Consider the following 19,540-nt stretch of genomic DNA (forward strand, 5'->3'; position numbering starts at 1 on the left):
TCCAACTGGGCAGCCAGAGTTCGCGCGGTGGTCGTCTGGCTGCCCAGTTGGAGACTGAGAAGATGGTGTAGATCTTCTGCGCTGCCACATTCAGGGTGTGGGCAAAACACCCGAACTCGAGTAGCTGGAGTCTCTTGACTGCGACACTCATTTTGGAAGCATTATCGACTGTTGCTGCAACAACTTTGTCTTGGATCTTGAACTCCTCCAGGATCTCATCTATCTCCTCAGCAATGGCATGCCCTGTCTGAGCCTCAAACACAGCTTAGGTTTTTAGTACCTTCTCCTTTAACTGACCCTCCCAAACATAGTGCACAGTTACTGTGAGGTAATGATCCTGCGTGACAGCTGACCAGCCATCAGCGGTGATGGCTACCTTGCTAACCTGCTCTAGCTCAGAGATGAGATTGGCCTTCTCAACCTCGTACCACGCTGGGACCAGGGTGTCAGACAGTTTGAGTCTGTCGAAGGGCTTGTACTTGGGGTTCAGAGCTGCTACAGAACATTGTTGTGGGAATTAATTCAGCAGAACTATTCAGATACCAAGATACAGTCTGAATATACATACAATTAAGCATTCAATCCAAATAAATAACTTAAACTTAAGTTCATAAAGCCTGATAGTGACCTTTAACGTCTGAAAAATACAAATTGACCTACTTGTATTCGTCTGTGTTGACCAAACTGAAAGGGAGAAGACTTTTCACCAACATTCGCGTTAGAAGGCGAGTGATGTTATTTGTCTCATCCTCACTCATTTTGCTGAGCTCAGTGTTGTACTTTGCTAGAGAGAAACGGTTAGGCAGAGAGCTAGCACTGCCACTGCCACTGCCTCTGTCACTCTGGCTGCTTCTGTCATCGTCGTCTGAAACAGGATATCTAACGTTAGCATCGTTCTTACTTCATTTCACATCTTGAAGGCTCCAACGTTAACTTCCATAAATAACATTAGCTACTACTTCTAGACAGACCAACACAATCTAAGAGTTGAATACAAGATAACGCTGTTATCCGACACAAGCAAGTTACGTAGTTAGCCGAGCTAACGATAGCGTTTTAAAACGCTATAGAAATCATTGGGCAAACAATAGCTAGCAACGAACCTGAAAAGGAAAACATGTCTGCGTCGCCTGATCCTACACTATCCGTGACACTGCTGGAAGCCGAAGAGTGACGTTTGAACTCTGGCTCACCTTGTTTCCACGTCTCGAAGACACGACAGGCATCACGGATCTTGAGGTTGTGAACTGCCTCCAAATGTTTTAGCATATTAGTCGTATTGCCCCCTTTGCAGGAGAGCGCAGCGTCACAGTGATTACATTCAGCCTTTTCCTCGTTTCTCTTGAAAAAGTGAAGCCATGCCCGCGATCGCTTCTTCCGCTCCATGGATTGTTCCCACTGTGGGCTCTAATCTCGTGACAACTGCACCCACGCAACTGAATATGACAGGTCTCGCGAGGCTTCTTCTTCTTCATTGGTTTTATGATGGTTGGCATCCATCACTTTGGTGCATTACCGCCCCATTCTCGCAACGAGGCTAGTGACAGAGTTCAGTTTGGAGAGACAGAACGTTTTTTATTTATTATTTTTTTAAAGAATGACATACGGGCAGCAGTGAATGTCCATAGGTCTGTATTTGCCCACCAGCTCTCTGGGTCCAACATTTTAATGTATTAGTAACGTGTGTTAACGGTCGTGCGTAGAAGCTAGCCATATCATGCTAGCTCTGAGATGAAAATGAGGGTGGCGTTCAGCTGACTGTGGTCTCCAGCAGAGAAAAAGGGGAATCGCAGATGTAGCACAGGTATGTATGTGAAGTGTGGCAGAGTGTAAGTCGTTTATAGAGTTGTGGTTTGGAGGTTGTTAGTTGGGAAATTCGCCGACAGAAATTGCGACGGCAGGATGAAGTGAAAGCAGTAAGGGCAGTGAAAGTGACGTCAAGGCATCGATAACGGGAACCAGTTCTCAAAACGGCATTTGATTCCGGGAAATCGATTCATTTCTTATCGATGGCATCGAGGAACCGGTTCTCGATTATCATCCCTACCTGCCCCTAGTTGCTCTCCGGTCCAAGCTGTTTGATGACGCTTTTTACGTCACTGGCTCCAAAAAATCCAAAATGGCGACCAGGAAGTAGCAAAATCCGGGCTTCTTTTTCTCGGCGTTGAAACCAACGGGTGACGTCATGGTTAGTTCACGCCTGGTTGTATACTGTAGTATGACACTGAAATGCATTCACCCTAATAAAAACAGTGGAATCTCTAGACATGCTGGGTATTCTGACAACAGTGAAAATGCTGCCTTTACACAAACACATTTGTAATTTCTAGCACAATACAGGTTCACTATCCAGTTTGGGGTCCTCTGAACCATTTAATCACTCCACCCCCAAAGGAACCCCTGTTAATAAGACCTTATAAATGGAATATGGTACAGAGGAAGGAGAAGGAACAGTAGAACAAAATCATATCCAATTCATTCACTAAAAGACACAGGCACAGCCAGATAGAAAAGTAGAAGGTATTTTAAGTTAAAACACTAATATTACATTGAATGGCAGAGTTTGTGTTAAATTCGGCAAATTTAAGGAATTTACAGTGCTGAAAGGTTAACTCAAAGTAAGCTTTGCAGGACAAAAAGTCAAAGCCTTCCAAAGGCAGAAACCAGAACAGTAAAGGATCTGCAGAGTCATCAAGCTATACAGCCAGGAGCTGCTTCCATTTGATTTAGAGGAGACCTTGTGGACTCTTGGTGGACTGTGAACCTAACTGAACTTTTTATTTTGTGCTCAAACCCTCTCTGTCAAAGATTTAATTTACTACACAACTTGCAATGTCAATTACATTCTCTATCTCACTCCACAAAATTTACATCCAGAAAACTTCATTTAGCACATTATGTGTTTACAGTTGATTTCATGTTTGCCCAATTAACTCATCTGTACTTGTGCACAATATTGTCGGTAACTTGTGTTTGCACCAATTTCTGTATGCTCCAGTTTGACTTAAAAACAAATAATTTACTCACATTTCACCCTCTGTCAACACTCGTGACAGTGTGTCAGAGTGGGACTGGCTAACATCGTGACAGACCTGCCAAAAAGACAAAATAGATGTTTTCATTTGGTACACAGCTAAGCTAAAAATATGTGGTGTGGATAGAAATGTAGGAGCAGGGAACCAATATGTATCTTCTCTGTATGTTTTGTCTCTCTGAGTGCCACCTCTCCCACATAAAAGTTGTGAACAACCTCCTCTCCCAAGTTTTCAGGCTGTGGGAGACAGGAATTTTCACATAAGCATGCTTAGGTGTCTGCGGGGAAAATAAACTTAGTGTTTTCTGTTGCTGCACTGGTAATTACAGTTTTCTACCTACTGTCCTGACTGTGACTGCCTCACCTCATGTCCTGTAACTAAACCTGTGTCTCCTGCCACTAAATATCACTCTGATGCTACCACTCTGCTTGAGATAGTGAACTGTTACAGTGTTGATACCCTCCCATTACGCGGACAGCTTTAGCCTTTGATGTAGTTACAGGTTTTTGTTTGGTTCTCCAGATTTATTTGTACAAAGTGCTGTCATGCAATACTTTTGTAAGCATTGATTCAAATAGTTTTTGTATTTGCAAGGTTTCCAATCATTAGGTTAAACTCTCAACTGCACTCTAAACTCAAAAAATCTATGTACAGGGGATACAACTCCATTTCCAGGTATGTCAGTGACATAAAATGTGTTCAGCTGCTGCTATATGCATCTTTCAAAGATTACATTCTTAGATATAGCAGTGACTATGAATTGTAATTGTAGATTTTACATGCATTACAACATACGACAGATATGTGCAGAAGTAAATTACAAAGTGAACTCTAAATCATGCTTGGTAGCTTTTGTACCACACATTGTTTTTACAGTGAAAATTCTGATCTGCAGTGACTTTTAGATATTTGTATCTCTCTTACCATTGTTTTTCCCCACATCAAGCAAAGCTATCATGCTGCATCTCATTTCTGGTTTTAGGTAGCAAAAGCCAGCAGGGAAAACAGGCCAGGTAGTCACTGCTATGCAACAGCAGATCTATTGAAAGACTGAAAGCTAGTCCACAGCGAAAATTGTCTTTGTTCGGGAAACGAACAGCAAGCATAAATAGATTTTTTATTTGGAACCACTTTCGATCCTGATGTAGGTACATTGTTCCTTTGCAGGCAATTTTTTAGCAATCTAACTGTCACCACACTCACCGGAGCTCACTGGTAGCTCAGTGCAATTTTGAGACCAAATGTTCCATTCAGTGTCTGTTCTATGATGGGCTGCAGAGGAGGACCATGTCGCTTTTTTTTTTTTTAGTTCAGCAGACAAGAATGTCTATTGGATGATTCCGCAAAACCCAGATTATGTTTAGTGATGTCTTTTACTTTTGACTGTTTTCAGTCAGACCCAAATCATTATACCAGAAATTATACAAAATTCTACAGAAAATAAATGGAAGGTCACTGCATATAAGAAATTATTCACTTATTTTCCAAGTAAGTGATCCAATCGCATAACAATAACAATAACCATTTAATTTTTTTTTTTACTAGAAAAGCACTCACCAAGGCTGCTCATTCCTTGTATCATTTTCAACAGATAGATAGATAGATAGATAGATAGATAGATAGATAGATTAGGGTGACCATAGTCTGTTTCTCTGAAAAGAGGACACACTTCCAGCTCACGCGCGAAGAATCTTCAATTCCCCCCCCCCCCCCCATTTTTAGGGGTTTTCCGTGGGTCAGGGGGCTTTCTGTGCTTCAAACTCAGTTAAACAGATTTTCTGAATTCCCCAGAAAAGAACACTTTACCTGGATATACAGAAAAATAGCCCAAAACACTCACAAACAGTTGCTTTATAAATAATATATTTATTAATTTAAAGCAATTCTCCTAAACAATATAATCAGTCACATACAAATATGTCATGCTCTAGTCTTTAATAGTTATTGACTCAAGTTGTGTAGGAACACATGTATTCAGATGTTTAACAAAATAAGAAATAATCATCTCTCTTAAGTCTGACACTTACACCTTAGTTAGGAAAAGTGAGGTAGAGTACCATTCTTCAAAATAACCTCCCAATTATCAATTATGTAAAAATAGAAATAATGCCTCAAAATATTAAACAAAAAGAAAAAAGAGAGGTAGCCTATTCTTCAGTTAGCCCATTCTTCAAAATAACGTGTCTAATGGCAAATGAAAAAAATATAGAAATAATGCCTCAAGTCAACAGTCCTTTTTTTCCTTCTTTTTCCTTCTCTTATTAGCTACAGAGACATAAGTCCCAGCTTTGCAGACTGTACATTCTGCCTCCCATTTGACACGACCCGGACGAAAACGGGTACTTTTTTCGCATTTCATCAGTGAAATGACATTTGCGTTTCGGCATTTTCTTTCGTTTCGAGTGTTCTCTCACAGTGTGCCTACCTGCCTGTCAGCCTGCGAGGAGTGAGTGAGTGTGGAGCGTTCTGGGGTTCGGCTCAAACTCCGCCTCTCAGAGCGTGTTTCCAAAGGAACCATTCAACGTGAATGATAAAAACACTGGTCTGTGACGCGCTCAAGCTAGGCAAGATCAAAAACCCGGACATTTGAAGGATTTTATAAACGCCGGCCGGACAGGCCAGACAGCCTCTCAAAAGAGGACATGTCCGGGCAAAAGAGGACGTATGGTCACCCTAAGATAGATAGATAGACAGATAGACAGATAGATAGATTAAACCTTTATTAATCCCACAGCGGGGAAATTTACATTGTACAGCAGCAAATAGAAGACTTATTTACAGCAAATTTTTATGTAATTGCACAGCATCAGTATTTACATTTTTATTGCACAGTTTGTAAATGGGTGAACAGAAACTACTGGGAGCAGGCTTGATTGTAAAGTCTGACTGCAGCAGGAAGGAAGGACCTGCGGTATCTCTCCTTGTCAGGTGAAGCACTCTGTCACTGAAGGAGCTGCCCAATGATCTGACTGTTTCCTGCAGGGAGTGGGAGGTGTCCTCCATGATAGACAACAGCTTTGTCATCATCCTCCTGTCTCCCACCACCTCCACAGGGTCAAAGGGGCAGCCCAGGACAGAACTGGCTTTTTTTTTTTACCAGTTTGTTTAGTCTCCTCCTATCTGCAGCCGTGATGCTGCTGCTCCAGCAGACCACTCCATACATGATGGCTGATGCCACCACAGAATCATAAAAGGTCTTCAGAAGTGTTACCTGCACCCCGAAGGACCTCAGTTTTCTGAGCAGGTGGAGTCTGCTCTGACCTTTCTTGTAAAGTGCGCTGGTGTTAGTAGCCCAGTCCAGTTTCTTGTTTAAGTGAACATCCAGGTACCTGTAGGAGTCCACAATCTCAATGTCCGTTCCCTGGATGTTCACTGGTGTAGGAGAAGTGTGTCTGTTCCTGCTTAAGTTCACCACCAGTTCCTTGGTTTTCACCGCATTGATCTGGAGGCAGTTCAGCAGGCACCAGTCTACAAAGTCCCCGTTAAGTTCTCTGTACTCCTCCTCATCTCCGTCCGTGATGAGGCCGACGATGGCAGAGTCATCAGAGAACTTCTGAAGATGGCAGTTTGTGGTGTGATGGGAGAAGTCTGCAGCGTAGAGGGTGAAAAGAAAGAGGGCAAGGACAGTCCCCTGTGGGACCCCTGTACTGCAGACCACAGTGTTGGATACACAGTCCCCTGCCCTCACAAACTGTGTGTTGGATCAGCCCGGTCTCACGGGGATTCGTGAAACTGTCACGTCAGTTTTTGTTTCGGTTTCGTGCGCACCAACACGATGTCGTCATGTTTTTCGTGCCGCTCACCACGAGCGAAACCCGCTGTGGTAATCACATCTGAAAGTGGTTTATACCGGCGGATTCATGACGATCTAAGCTGTCCATCGGCGTTTGCGGTGGCCGCTGCGGCCGCCGCTGCGGCCGCCGGACATTCTTTAAATTCCTATGCAAATTCGGCGGATTCATGACGATTTAAGCTGTCCATCGGCGTTTACGGCCGCCGCCGCGGCCGCCATCTTCGTCTCCTCCAGGTGAGACAGACATCTGTGCAGGAGGTAGATCATTGCATCATCAACCCCGATGCCGGGCTGGTAGGCAAACTGCAGCGGGTCCAATGATGAGCTCACCAGGGGTCGCAGATGACAAAGGACCAACCTTTCCATGGTCTTCATCAGGTGTGATGTTAGTGCCACCAGCCTGAAGTGGTTGAGGTCCTTGGGGTGCAATATCTTCGGCACCGGTACCACGCAGGATGTCTTCCACAGCTGTGGTACTCTCCCCAGCTTCAGGCTCAAGTTGAAAATATGTTCCACAATCCTGCTCAGCTGATCTGTGCAGGACTTGAGGAGCCTGGAGCTGATGCCATCTGGACCCGTAGCCTTCCTGATCTTCAGTCTGCTCAGTTCTCTCCTCACCTGGGATGTTGATAGGGACAAGCTGGGGCAGGGGGCTGTGCGCTGGTTGTGAGTGTGGGGCCCTGTGGAGGAGGGGAGGTGTGATGGTAGGAGAACTGTGGAGCTGTAGGGAGGGGGAATACAGCGGGGGTGGTACAGTCAGCAGGGGGTACAGACAGATGCAGTGGTGCCTGCTGCAGGGTGGACTGGTCTGGGGGAGGGGTGGCTGACTGTTCAAACCTGTTAAAGAAGGTGTTCAGATCATTCACCCACTCCTGGTCCCGTCTCAGTTCCGTCTTGGGATCTTTGTGGCCTTTTCAGGCCCCTCCAGACCCCACTGACATTGTTTTGCAGCAGCTGATCCTCCATCCTCTTCCTGTAGCTGCATTTCCCCTCTCTGATCTTTCTCCTCAGTTCTCTCTGTGCAGATCTCATGTCCACCTTGTCTCCTGACCTAAAAGCCCTCCGTTTGTTCTTTAGGAGAGCCTTTATATCACGAGTAATCCAGGGTTTGCTGTTGGCGAAACAGCGTACAGTCCTTGTGGGCACAGTGTAATCCACACAGAAGTTAATATGGGAAAAGCCAGCGTGTCGTCATTTGTTATGGTCACGTGGTACAAGACCGCTGCTGGTTGGCAAGAACCGGCAGTAACATAACAGCTTGCTACGAGAACGGTATCGGGTTTGAAACAAATACGTAAAGTTATCGCTTTTCATGAATGAAATTGCACATGTATTTACTACAATGGTAATATCATATGTAGTTGTTGGTTGTATGAAGCATTTTGAGAAGGGATCAGGATTGAAATTTCACCGAAGACCAATTTCAGGAGAGAGAAGATGGCGGTGGCTTCAGGCCATCAACAGTAAAAATTGGACTCCAGTAAGCAGCAGAGATCATGTTTGTGGCTCCCACTTTTCTTCAGGTAAACTATTCAACAGTTTAGCATGTTTAGTATGTCCAACTTTGAGCTTATTTACCAAAAGATATTGATTTAGTGTTGCATCCTTCGTGTGAAGCGATCTCTACACTTTCGGTTTGGTTCAGTGTTGTCATGTGTTATCGATCGCTTTTTAGGTGATGAAAGTATACTAAAGTCGAATGAAGCATATTCAATAACATCTCCTTAAGCCAGCAGCCTCATATTTGTAACCATATTTGTTTCTGTATGCGTCTAGCGATCGTTTTTTACAATTGTCCTATTTTCAATCACCAGTGCTGTGGGTCTGTTACTGTTACATAGAAGCCATACTGCAGACAAAAAATACAGCAACTTCTTGACGTTTCTTTGACATCTTGTTGAAGATTAATAGAAGATATATTATTTTTAATTCATGATTATATATTTTTGGGTGGGTGAACTGCCCAGGGGTGTCAATCAAGTAAAAATAAATGTCAGTGAAGGAAATGTACAGCCACAATGAAGGATCGTCAACCCACCCAGTCTTCAAATTGTGGGGATCTGGCAAGGTTTTACTGTTTCCCTGATATCTCAGCTTACTCGCGTATCTTTGTCGGGCCTCAGGTGATAAGGATTGAGCATAATCGGACAATTTCACGGAAGGATAGTTCGCATTGTTATCGTCAGCCATTGTTCCTCTGGTTCCTCTTGCCAAACAGCGCGGTAATCACGTGACTTCATGACGTCACTGTTTGTAATCATTGGCATCTCCCATAGTCCATGATGCAGTGTGTGAGGTTGTCGATGTCCTCCCCATGATCCTCACAGAACACTTCCCATATAGTCGTGTCAAAACAGTCCTTGAGAGCCTCCTCAGCTTCCTCAGACCATCTCTTGACCATGCGGTTGACAGCTGGCTGTCTGTGTACCAGAGGTTTGTACACAGGAAAGAGGTGAACCAGGTTATGGTCAGATTTACCAAGTGGTGGAAGAGGAGATGATGTGTATGCCTCCTCGGTGTTGGCATTAAAAAGGTCCAGTATTATTTTATTGTCTCTGGTGTGGCAGGTGATATATTGTGTGAAGGTGGGTAGTGTGGACGACGGAGAGGCATGGTTAAAGTCTCCAGTAATAAGGAAGAGGGCCTGTGGGTGCTGTGTCTGCAGCTTGCTGGTTACTGAGTGGAGGACATCACAAGCAGAATTAGCATTAGCAGAGGGAGGAACGTACGCAGCTATCGTGATAACATGCGAGAATTCCCTCGGCAGGTAGTATGGTCTCATGCTAACAGCTAACAGTTCAATGTCCTTGCTGCAAAGTTTTGCCTTGATAGTGATGTGCCCAGGGTTACACCATCTATCATTAACATATACAGCCAGTCCCCCTCCTTTCCTCTTACCGTTCTCCTTCGTCCGGTCTGCCCGCAGCAGCTGAAAGCCGTCCAACGCAGCGTTAGAGTTCGCTGTTGCCTCCGTTAGCCAGGTCTCAGTGAAAAGCATGATGCTGCACTGCCGGTATTCCCGCTGGTGTTGTGTCAGCGCTGTAAGTTCATCCATCTTGTTGCAGATGGAGCTTACGTTCCCGGTGATGACAGAGGGGAGGACGAGTTTGTACCATCTCCTCCTGTTTCGGCGTTCTGCCCCTGCACGGCTTTCCCTACTCCTCCTTTTAAGCTCACGGGAGACATCAGGCCTCTCACCGGCTAGCCTCGCAGTGCTACGAAGGGCTAACAGCTGGTCTCGAGCGTAAACAACGGGGACACTGCTGCATGCTGGGTCTGCAGTCACCGATGCGGACAGTAGATTCAAAAACAGAAGAAAAATCAGAGCAAACTGCGCTAATTCCATGCCCATTATTGACACTGATTACTAGTGCAACTTCCGAAAAAGAAAAAAGCAAGAGAAAGAAAGTAAGAACAGAAAAAGATTACTCAACGAGTGAGAGCTGCTGTAACTGGCTGCCACTAGAGCGGCGCCATCTTGGAAAAAAAGATAAATCCCGGTAAGTCCGCAGCGTTTGATTTGTAGTAGGATCGTAATCATGTAATCAACAGGCAGCTGACGTAGTGTTCACTTGACGCCCTGCCGTTATCAATGACACAGAAATCGTAGATCCAGACAATAAGCCGCATCACTGCCAAAATCTAATCACTTGGTCCTTGTGTCATTTCTGACCTTCCCTGAAAATTTCATGGAAATCCATTAATCCGTTTTTGAGTAATGTTGCTAACAGACAGACAAACCAACATTGATCGTGACATAACTTCCTTGGCAGAGTAATAGATATAGGACGACCAGTGAGATTTTTTATCAGACTCTGCCATGCTTTGTGCTTCATGTTGATTAACAAATGTTATCATGCTAACATTCAAAACATTGTACCTACTAAAGATCTGCTCTACAAATTGTTTTTATTGATTTATTTGACTTTTATTTTACCAGGTAAAAATGTTTGAGAAGCAGTTCTCATTTGCAAACATTACCCAGCCACTAAATGTGGAAGAGCTGCTTGCATAGGAACTTGATTTCTCTCTGACACAGAAAGCACAGATATATGATGTACAGCCAATTTTCTTTTCTGTCTCTATCTGGCTGCTGCTGGACTGACAGCAGTGTGTGATGTGACTCTCGTTTTATTTTATGCCCACCTGTAAAGGTCAGACAAGTCGTTTCCTCACAGTTTGTTGGAATTTGCTTTATGTGGAGGTACACAGGAAAGTCAAAACTAATTTCCCATTTCATCTTTAGAAAGCAGAATTTTAGTCCTAGGCTGTCCTTTTTGTCTTGAATTTAGCCTTGAATTGTACAATAGACATACAGCATTTCCTTAACAATTGAGAAGACCTTATTTGCTGATGAATACCCTGTTATATAGTTGAAAGTATTATCATTGGTCGTGTAGGTTTTACTTGGACCCAACTCAGTTAACTTGAGACTTGAATTACAGGTGCCACAACAAACTTTCAAGAGCTATTTTTATGTTATTATACATATCAAACTCAATTCCATTCCTTAGAGTAGCACGTTCAGAAGTTCTTTTGATGTTAATGTGCAAATACCTCTGTGATTTCTTAGAAATGGCTGAATATGAATGAATTATGAAAAGAAAAATTCCTTACATTTTGAGTATGAACTTTTATTTTCAAAGGCATAATGGTAACATAATTTTTGCTTCGTGCCAGCTAAATAGACTTTTCAAATTTCTATTTAGTAATTTTTTTTCCAAGGGAGAAGGTGGAGCATTTGTAAAGGTATTTTGTTTTTATTCTTCCTTTTCATATTTTTGCTGTGCTTTTCAGGCTTCTGGCCTTCAAAAGCTTCTGCATATTCACTTTACATTTTTCTCCTATTCATTGTTTTCTCAATATTTTTTTTCTCATCTGAACTGGGAGGGGTTGCCCTCCCAAACACAATTAGGCAAGCTCTATCTGCCGTTCTCTTGCACATTTGCAAAACTCTAGAGGAGGGAAGATTTTTGGTAATTTTTAAACTGCCTTCTTTGAATGGGTTCATCTGTGTATTGTGTGTGTGTGTGTGTGTGTGTGTGTGTGTGTGTGTGTGTGTGTGTGTGTGTGTGTGTGTATAGACCAGGGGTCGGCAACCTTTAACACTCAAAGAGCCATTTCGACCCGTTTCCCACAGAAAACAAAACACCGAGAGCCACAAAAACCTTTTGGCATTCAAAATGAAGACAACACTGCATATATCGCTTTTTTTTTATACCTCTATGCCCTTGTTAATTTTGACTAATTAATTAAAAAAAATAATGCTTTAAAAAAATAATGTATTTAACTGCACTTTTCTCAGTTCCCATATTTCTGGCACACCGATAACACTGATGAACACTCCAGCCAGGTAGGTAGCGCTAATGAACCTAAAGTCTGTTTTCCAGCCGTGAAGAAGACTCACAGGATGCACTGTCAGCGCACAACAAAGTTTGGTGAACAGTGATTGAAGACGAGAACACTCTGAGTGTGTTGAGCAGAAAGTTTCTTTTAAAAATCTTCCTGATGGCAGCTTGGATAAAAACGTGGTTATTTGGAAATTGTGCAACAAATAGTTTTCTGATCACCGCAGCACTTCAAGCCGGTGTATCCATCCCATAATAGACCACTTTTCAAGATGTTAAAGGTGCTTGAGTTTACAAAAAGCTTTAAAATATTGAATATAATCGTGACAAATAAACTTTAAATTTGCGGTAATCTGTAAATGTAGTAGACAGATAAATATAAATGAAATATACTTGTGCAGGACTCTGCTGTGAAGGCGGAGACGTGCGGCGGTGGTGTATTTGCAACAATAAAAAAGAAAGAAATTTGAAGGAGCGACGGCTAGGATTTAGGAATGGTGGCCCGCCGCTGCTGAATGAATGTAGAGCAAACACCGGGATCCAAAGATCAACAGGACTCCAAATGAATACAGTGTTAACCTTTCCTGCTCAGCTCCCAACCGTGGTCAGGAAGCCCAGGGGAGGACAGTTCTCCAGGGCCGAAGTTATTGTTGTTACTTCGGGGTTAACCCCCTTCACTTCCTCAGCAGTTGTAGAAGGCAAAGACATAAGAGCCCAGCCTTATTGAAGAATACTGCAGCCTTTATTGCGAATTAACAGTGGCTGAACCATACAGTTGCGCTAACCCAGCAGCTACACACCTCTTCTCTCTTCCTCCCCGAACCGACTGTCGTCTTCCTCGCTTGCGCTGCATTCAGGGTTGCTCGGACATCTCGCTCTCCCCCTCTCAAACACACAAACACACACACGCTGCTCTCTCTCTCCCTCTGTCATAACGGAAGCCACACACTCTCATAACAACACGCAGGTCGGTGAGTGTCGGAGATTGACGGCTGGGACGCATATTTTGACAGACAAAAATTAAGACGTTTTATTTTGATGTTACAAGATCACAATAATCTTCAAATTTAGAATTAAATTTTGAAAACTAACAAACTAAAATAAAAGAAATTTTAATTAAATAGCCTGCTGATTATTAATTTTCCAAAGCTACAGGGAGCCGCAACAGAGGGACGAAAGAGCTGCATGCGGCTCCGGAGCCGCGGGTTGCCGACCCCTGATATAGACATACAGACATGTCTCAATTTTTAAAACATGTTTGTTAGAAGATGTGCAAGCCATTACTTCAACATTAACAATACATCAAATCACTAAATGCATATAACTTTAAGTCTACCATTTCCACCCGCAGCCAGCAGCTGCTTTCAGTAAGCTTTGGTGAATCCTCTGTCAAATCAAATCAAATCAAACTTTATTTATAAAGCACCTTTCATACAATAAAAAGCAGCTCAAAGTGCTGTACAACATGTAAAAACATTTAAAATAAGAATACCCATCCCGCCCTCCCTCCTTATAGGTACAGAACTGCACGCACGCGCACACACACACACACACACACACACACACACACACACATGCAAACACACACATACACACACACACACACACACGCAAACTGTCACCAATGGCTATAGGAAGACATGGCGTGGCACTGACAATTGTGGAAAACGTCTCCATTGGGGCCGTCCACACCGGGAGGAGCTCCAGGCCGTGCCCGCCGGAGGCGCCGGCACCCAGACTCCCCGACCACGACAGACACAGGGACCCCACACCGAGGTAGGGAGCCCCTCAACTAGCCGAGCTGAGGAGACCCGAGGACAACACCCCCAGCAGCAGACCAGACACAGCCCCCAGTGTGGAGGACCCCCCTGAGGAAACACTGGAGTTGAAAGAATAAAATAAACAAATAAATAAATGTGCTAATAACTAAATAATTTGAAGTAAAAAACCTTAAAATACATAAGATGATAAATAAGGAATGATAAGAACAACAGAATATAAGAAGGCTTAAAAGATCAGTTAAAAGCCAGATTAAAAAGGTAAGTCTTTAACCTTCCTTTAAAAACACCGACAGTCTCTGCAGTCCTGAGGTTCTCCGGCAGGCTATTCCAGAGGCGGGGGCCATAATGGATAAATGCCGCCTCGCCGTATGTTCGAGTTCTGGCTTGTGGTATAATTAAGAGTCCGCTGCCAGAGGACTCAGGGTCCGCGAGGGTTGGTATGTTAAAAGGAGACTGGACAAACAAGAAGGCGCAAGGCCATTAAGACATTTAAAAACTAATGAAAGGACCTTAAAATCGATCCTGAAACGGACGGGGAGCCAATGCAGCGACTTTAAAACTGGTGTAATATGCTCCCGCCCCCTGGTCCTTGTCAGCACACGTGCGGCTGAGTTTTGTAAAAGCTGAAGATTAAAAATACTCTTTTTGGGAAGACCAGAGAGCAGGGCATTACAATAGTCTAAACGAGAAGAGATAAAAGCATGCATTAGCACCTCCATGCTGGCCTGAGAGAGAAATGGGCGGACTCTGGCTATATTCTTAAGATGATAAAAACCTATCTTTGTTATGTTTTTAATATGTGGGATAAAATTCAGCTCAGAGTCAAAAATAACGCCCAGGTTTTTTACAAATTCTGCTGGTTTAAAAACTTGTAATTTAAGTAAAAGTTTCTCTCTCTGACCTTCAGGACCTATAACTAAAACCTCAGTTTTGTCCTGGTTGAGCTGTAGGAAGTTCGCTGCCATCCATGACTTAATGTCTAAAATACACTTTAAAAGAGTATCAATTGGCCCTGTGTCATCAGGAGACACGGCAATGTACAGCTGTGTATCATCAGCGTAGCTATGGAAACTGATGCCGTGTCTCCTGATGACGTCCCCAAGAGGAAGCATATAAAGATTAAAAAGAATGGGACCTAAAATTGACCCTTGGGGAACCCCACACCTAATTTCATGGGTTCCTGAGGAACACGTATCCATACTTACATAAAAACATCGGTCTGAAAGATAAGAGTTGAACCAGTTAAGTACAGTACCAGAGAGGCCAACCAGGTGTCTGAGTCTGTTTAATAAGATATGATGGTCTACTGTATCAAAAGCGGCACTGAGATCCAGTAGAACCAACACTGTTAGTTTTTTATTATCTAAATTCCACCTGATATCATTTAAAATCTTTAAAAGTGCTGTCTCTGTACTGTGGTTCATCCTAAAACCAGACTGATATGTTTCTAAAATGTTAATTCTGTTTAAAAAGTCACTGACTTGGTTAAGAACCAGTTTTTCTAAAATTTTACTTAAGAACGGTAAGTTGGATACAGGACGGTAGTTATTAAGAACATTAGGGTCTAGACTGCTCTTCTTCAGGAGGGGCCCCACCACCGCCGTTTTAAAGGCAGTGGGGAAGACACCTGTCTGAAGAGAGCAGTTCATTATGTTTAAAAATTGTTCCTCAAAGAATCCATAAAATGATTTTAAGAGTGGTGTGGGAATAGGATCTAAAAGGCAGGTTGTTGGGTTTACTTGGGAGAAAACTTGACCAAGTGTCCTTGCATCAACCAGGGCAAAACTCTCCAGGGTTTCCTCAGACAAGGACAGCAGATCAGATGTGTTAACAGGTAAAACTTGGTGGGATAAAAGGCTGGATCTGATGTCCTTGATCTTGGTTCTGAAGTGGTCTGCAAAGTTCTCACAAAGAGTGTCTGATGGTGTCTTAAAAGCTTTATTAAAATTAGTGCATGCTAAAACATTGAAAGTGGAGAAGAGGAACCGGGGGTTGTTTTTATGTTCTGTGATGAGTTGTGAAAAATGAGAAGTTCTTTCCTGTTTGACTGCATTATTGTAGGTTTTGAGTTGTTGACGTAAGAGTTCATAATGAACTGTTAGTTTTGATTTCCTCCATCTCCTTTCAGCACTCCTGCAGTTTCTTTTTAAGTGATTGATGTTATCATTTTTTCTCCATGGGGTTATCGGTTTCTTTCTGATTGTTTTTGTTAAAAGTGGAGCCACTGAGTCCAGAGTTGACTTCAGTCTGTTGTTAAAATTGTCAACAATAAAATCACACGGTGCAGGCAGAATTACTGCAGGAGTGCTCTGTAAAATCTCAATAAAATTTGCAGCCACTTCAGAAGTTAGATAACGTTTCCTCACTGTTCTCACTGGGGCCTCCTGCTGGTTAAAACTGGCGATATTAAAAAACACACAGCAATGGTCAGACACAGCCAGGTCAACAACAGAGGACACACCAATGGACAGGCCATGGGTTATAACCAGGTCCAGGGTGTGTCCTCTGTTGTGAGTTGGCTGTGTGACATGCTGTGTAAAATCAAGGCAGTTTAAAAGATTTAAAAAGTCTCTGGACATTGAGTCCGAGATGTTGTCAATGTGTAGATTAAAATCGCCAGTTATTAAAATTCTGTTGTATTTGGTGTGAATGATTGACAAGAGATCTGAGAATTGACGGATAAAAAGGCTGGAGTGATGGGGTGGTCTGTAGACTGTTAAACAGAGGATCTGGGTGCTGCTAAAAACAAAAGCATGATGCTCAAAAGATGCATAACTGTTAAAGAATACTTCAGTTGGGATGAGATCATCTTTAGTAATGGAGGCTGTTCCTCCTCCTCTTCTACCCTGTCTGATGGAGAATAAAAAATTAAAATTAGGTGGGGAAGCCTCGGTGAGAACGACAGGTGCGTCAGTGCCAAGCCACGTCTCTGTCAGGAGAAGACTGTCCAATTTATTATCTAAAATCAAGTCATTTATGATAAAAGATTTGTTTAAAAGAGAGCGCACGTTCAGTACGGCCATGTTGATGCTCGTACTGAACGTGCGCTCCTCCTGGCATTTTACAGGAAGCAGGGTTCTTGGTCTAAAAACAGTCCGGGTTCTGTTGGGTCTGTTAAAAACAACAGTTTGGATGTTATGGGTGATGTAGTCCGGTGTTTCTGTGGGCAGAGGGTGAGTGAGTGAGGTGTGCGGTGAGTGGGCGTGGCTTATTGCCAGTCAGTCAGCTGGAGATGATTGGACCACATGGTGTATGTTATCTGTTAAAACGGAGCTGCCCAGTGAGCTCGGATGCAGTCCGTCGTAACGATAAAACGCAGGGCGGTTCCAGAAGAGGTTAAAATTGTCAATAAAATTCAGGTTGTGGGCCATGCAGGTGTGCCGGAGCCAGACGCTCAAACTGAGGAGTCTAGAGAAGCGCTCGGCACCGCGAGACAGAGTCGGTATGGGCCCGCTAATAAACACTGTCTTACCACAGCTTTTCAGAAGGACGAAGAGGTCCGTAAAATCCCTTTTCGTCAGTTCAGACTGCCGCCGGGTCGTGTTGTTCGTTCCAACGTGGATAATCACACGGCATATGGAGGCAGGGGTGGACTGTAGTAGTTCAGGGAGTTTGTTCAGTACGAAGGCAACGGTGGCACCGGGGAAACACCGTGTGGTGGCGTTGAAGAAACGGACGTTCCTGACAATGCTGTCGCCGATAATGAGTGTCGTGGGGCTGAACAGAGGACGAGGTGACAGGTCTGGAGCTGGGGAACGCTTCACTGACATCTCCGGGCGACGAGCAGGTAGAGAAGTCGGAGCTGAAACTGAAGGTCCATTAGAGGCGCCGGTCTGGTTGAGCGAGCCACCATTGCGCCTATCCTGCAGCCCATAGCCAGACGAGGCTTCGGGTGAGGGAGCCTTCTGTAGAGCGCCCGAACACAGAGAGGGCTGTAGACCCTCACAAACATGCTGCTGCTTGGAACTGTGCGGCTCCGGGGATGGATGTAAATCCGAAATGCATCCTTTACCAGCGACAGCGGATCCCGCTACCCCCGGATTGTCGAAACCTCCGGAGCTCCTCCGCAAAACAGCCTGTTTTAGCAACCTGCGGCGGGCGGAGGAGGGCTTTGCCGCTGGTTGCTGAGGGGCACGCTCGATCAATGGAGGAAAATCCTTTCTGCTCAGGATATCAAACCTGTTGGTCAGCGGGATGGCCGGAGGCGATGAGGGAGGGGATGGAGGCACAGCATGGTGTTTGTCCCTGCAGGCAACGGACCAGAGCTCCGGCTGGCACGGAGTGGAGCTGACCGGAGCCTCAACTTTTCCACCGGCATACACCTGAGCCACCGCAGGTACAGGGGAGGAAGTGGGCCCCGCCGTTGTCCTAGGCTTCGCTCCCAGGCGAAGCCACGGATCCTCCGGCAGGGTTGAGGCAGCCTCGGGTTCTGGGGCCCCATTGATAGTAGAGCCGGACCATGGAACGGTAAGATCGGCAACTGTCCCTGGAGCTGCTGGAGCGGGGCTACATGAGAGACCGGCCATGTTGGTGAATCCGTGACTGGAGGCCCTCATGTCGGCGAGGTACTTTGCCTGGGTTGTAGCAACGGCAGAAAACTCCATAATAAGATTATCTTTCTCAAAGACCTCTGCTCTCAGCGATGCGATGTTTTTCTTCAGCTACGAGATGGTAAGTGAGCATGAGCAGGAAACACAGTCAGATTTGCTGTCAGCCATGGTCGCCATCTTGGTCGCCATCTTTGGGAATCAGATGTGCTGCTTCTGAACACCAAACAGCAGGCAAAGTTAGCAACTAACTTTGCTGAACACAGTGAAGCATTTAGCAGCTAAAAGGCAGTTTCAACAGTTGATCAAGAACGAAATTAGGATGGACTTGTCCACTTTCATCAAGTAGACAGAAACATGACTCTAAATGAATGCTAATGTGGCTACATGGCTATTATGGATTATGAAATTGTTCAGTTCAGTATACCAATTTTAACAAGACGAATATTGCAATACTGGATTATTGTTGCTGTTGAACCTGTTGCATTCTCAACTGTGTCATGTCATGTTCATTTTTACACCAGTGCTGAAGTTGCATCTTTATTTTATGTAGGTTTTTATTGAATTTTTTAGTATGTCCTACTATGGTTTTTGCTACATCAGGGCCACAAATTATCCCCTATAATAAAACTTTTCTGATTTCCTAGTTTTGTCAAGTCTTTTCATAACTTATATTCTGTTTTTCAAACTAACTAGTTATTATAAATGTCACGCCCTCTTCCTCTCCGGTACTCTGGCTCCGCTGATTACAGGCAGCTGCGGACGAGCCCAGCTGCTCATGATTAGCAATCAGCGGCTGATAAAAACCTGGCTCTGCCACAGCTCAGACGCTGGGCCATTGCATGCCGCACTCCGTTTCATACACTGCACTCTGCCATGAGCACACCGCTCTCTGAATTCACAGCACCCAGTCCGGCCACTGGCCAGGCCCCCGGAGGGGTCCCACCGCCGCCGGCACCCAGTCCGGCTCCTGTAGGATTCTCGTCGTCTCGGCTGCCCGTTCCCAGCCCAGCCCCCGGAGGGTCCCTGTCGGCTC

This window comes from Acanthochromis polyacanthus, chromosome 16, assembly GCF_021347895.1.
Source record: "Acanthochromis polyacanthus isolate Apoly-LR-REF ecotype Palm Island chromosome 16, KAUST_Apoly_ChrSc, whole genome shotgun sequence".
In the NCBI taxonomy this organism is placed as follows: Eukaryota; Metazoa; Chordata; class Actinopteri; family Pomacentridae; genus Acanthochromis; species Acanthochromis polyacanthus.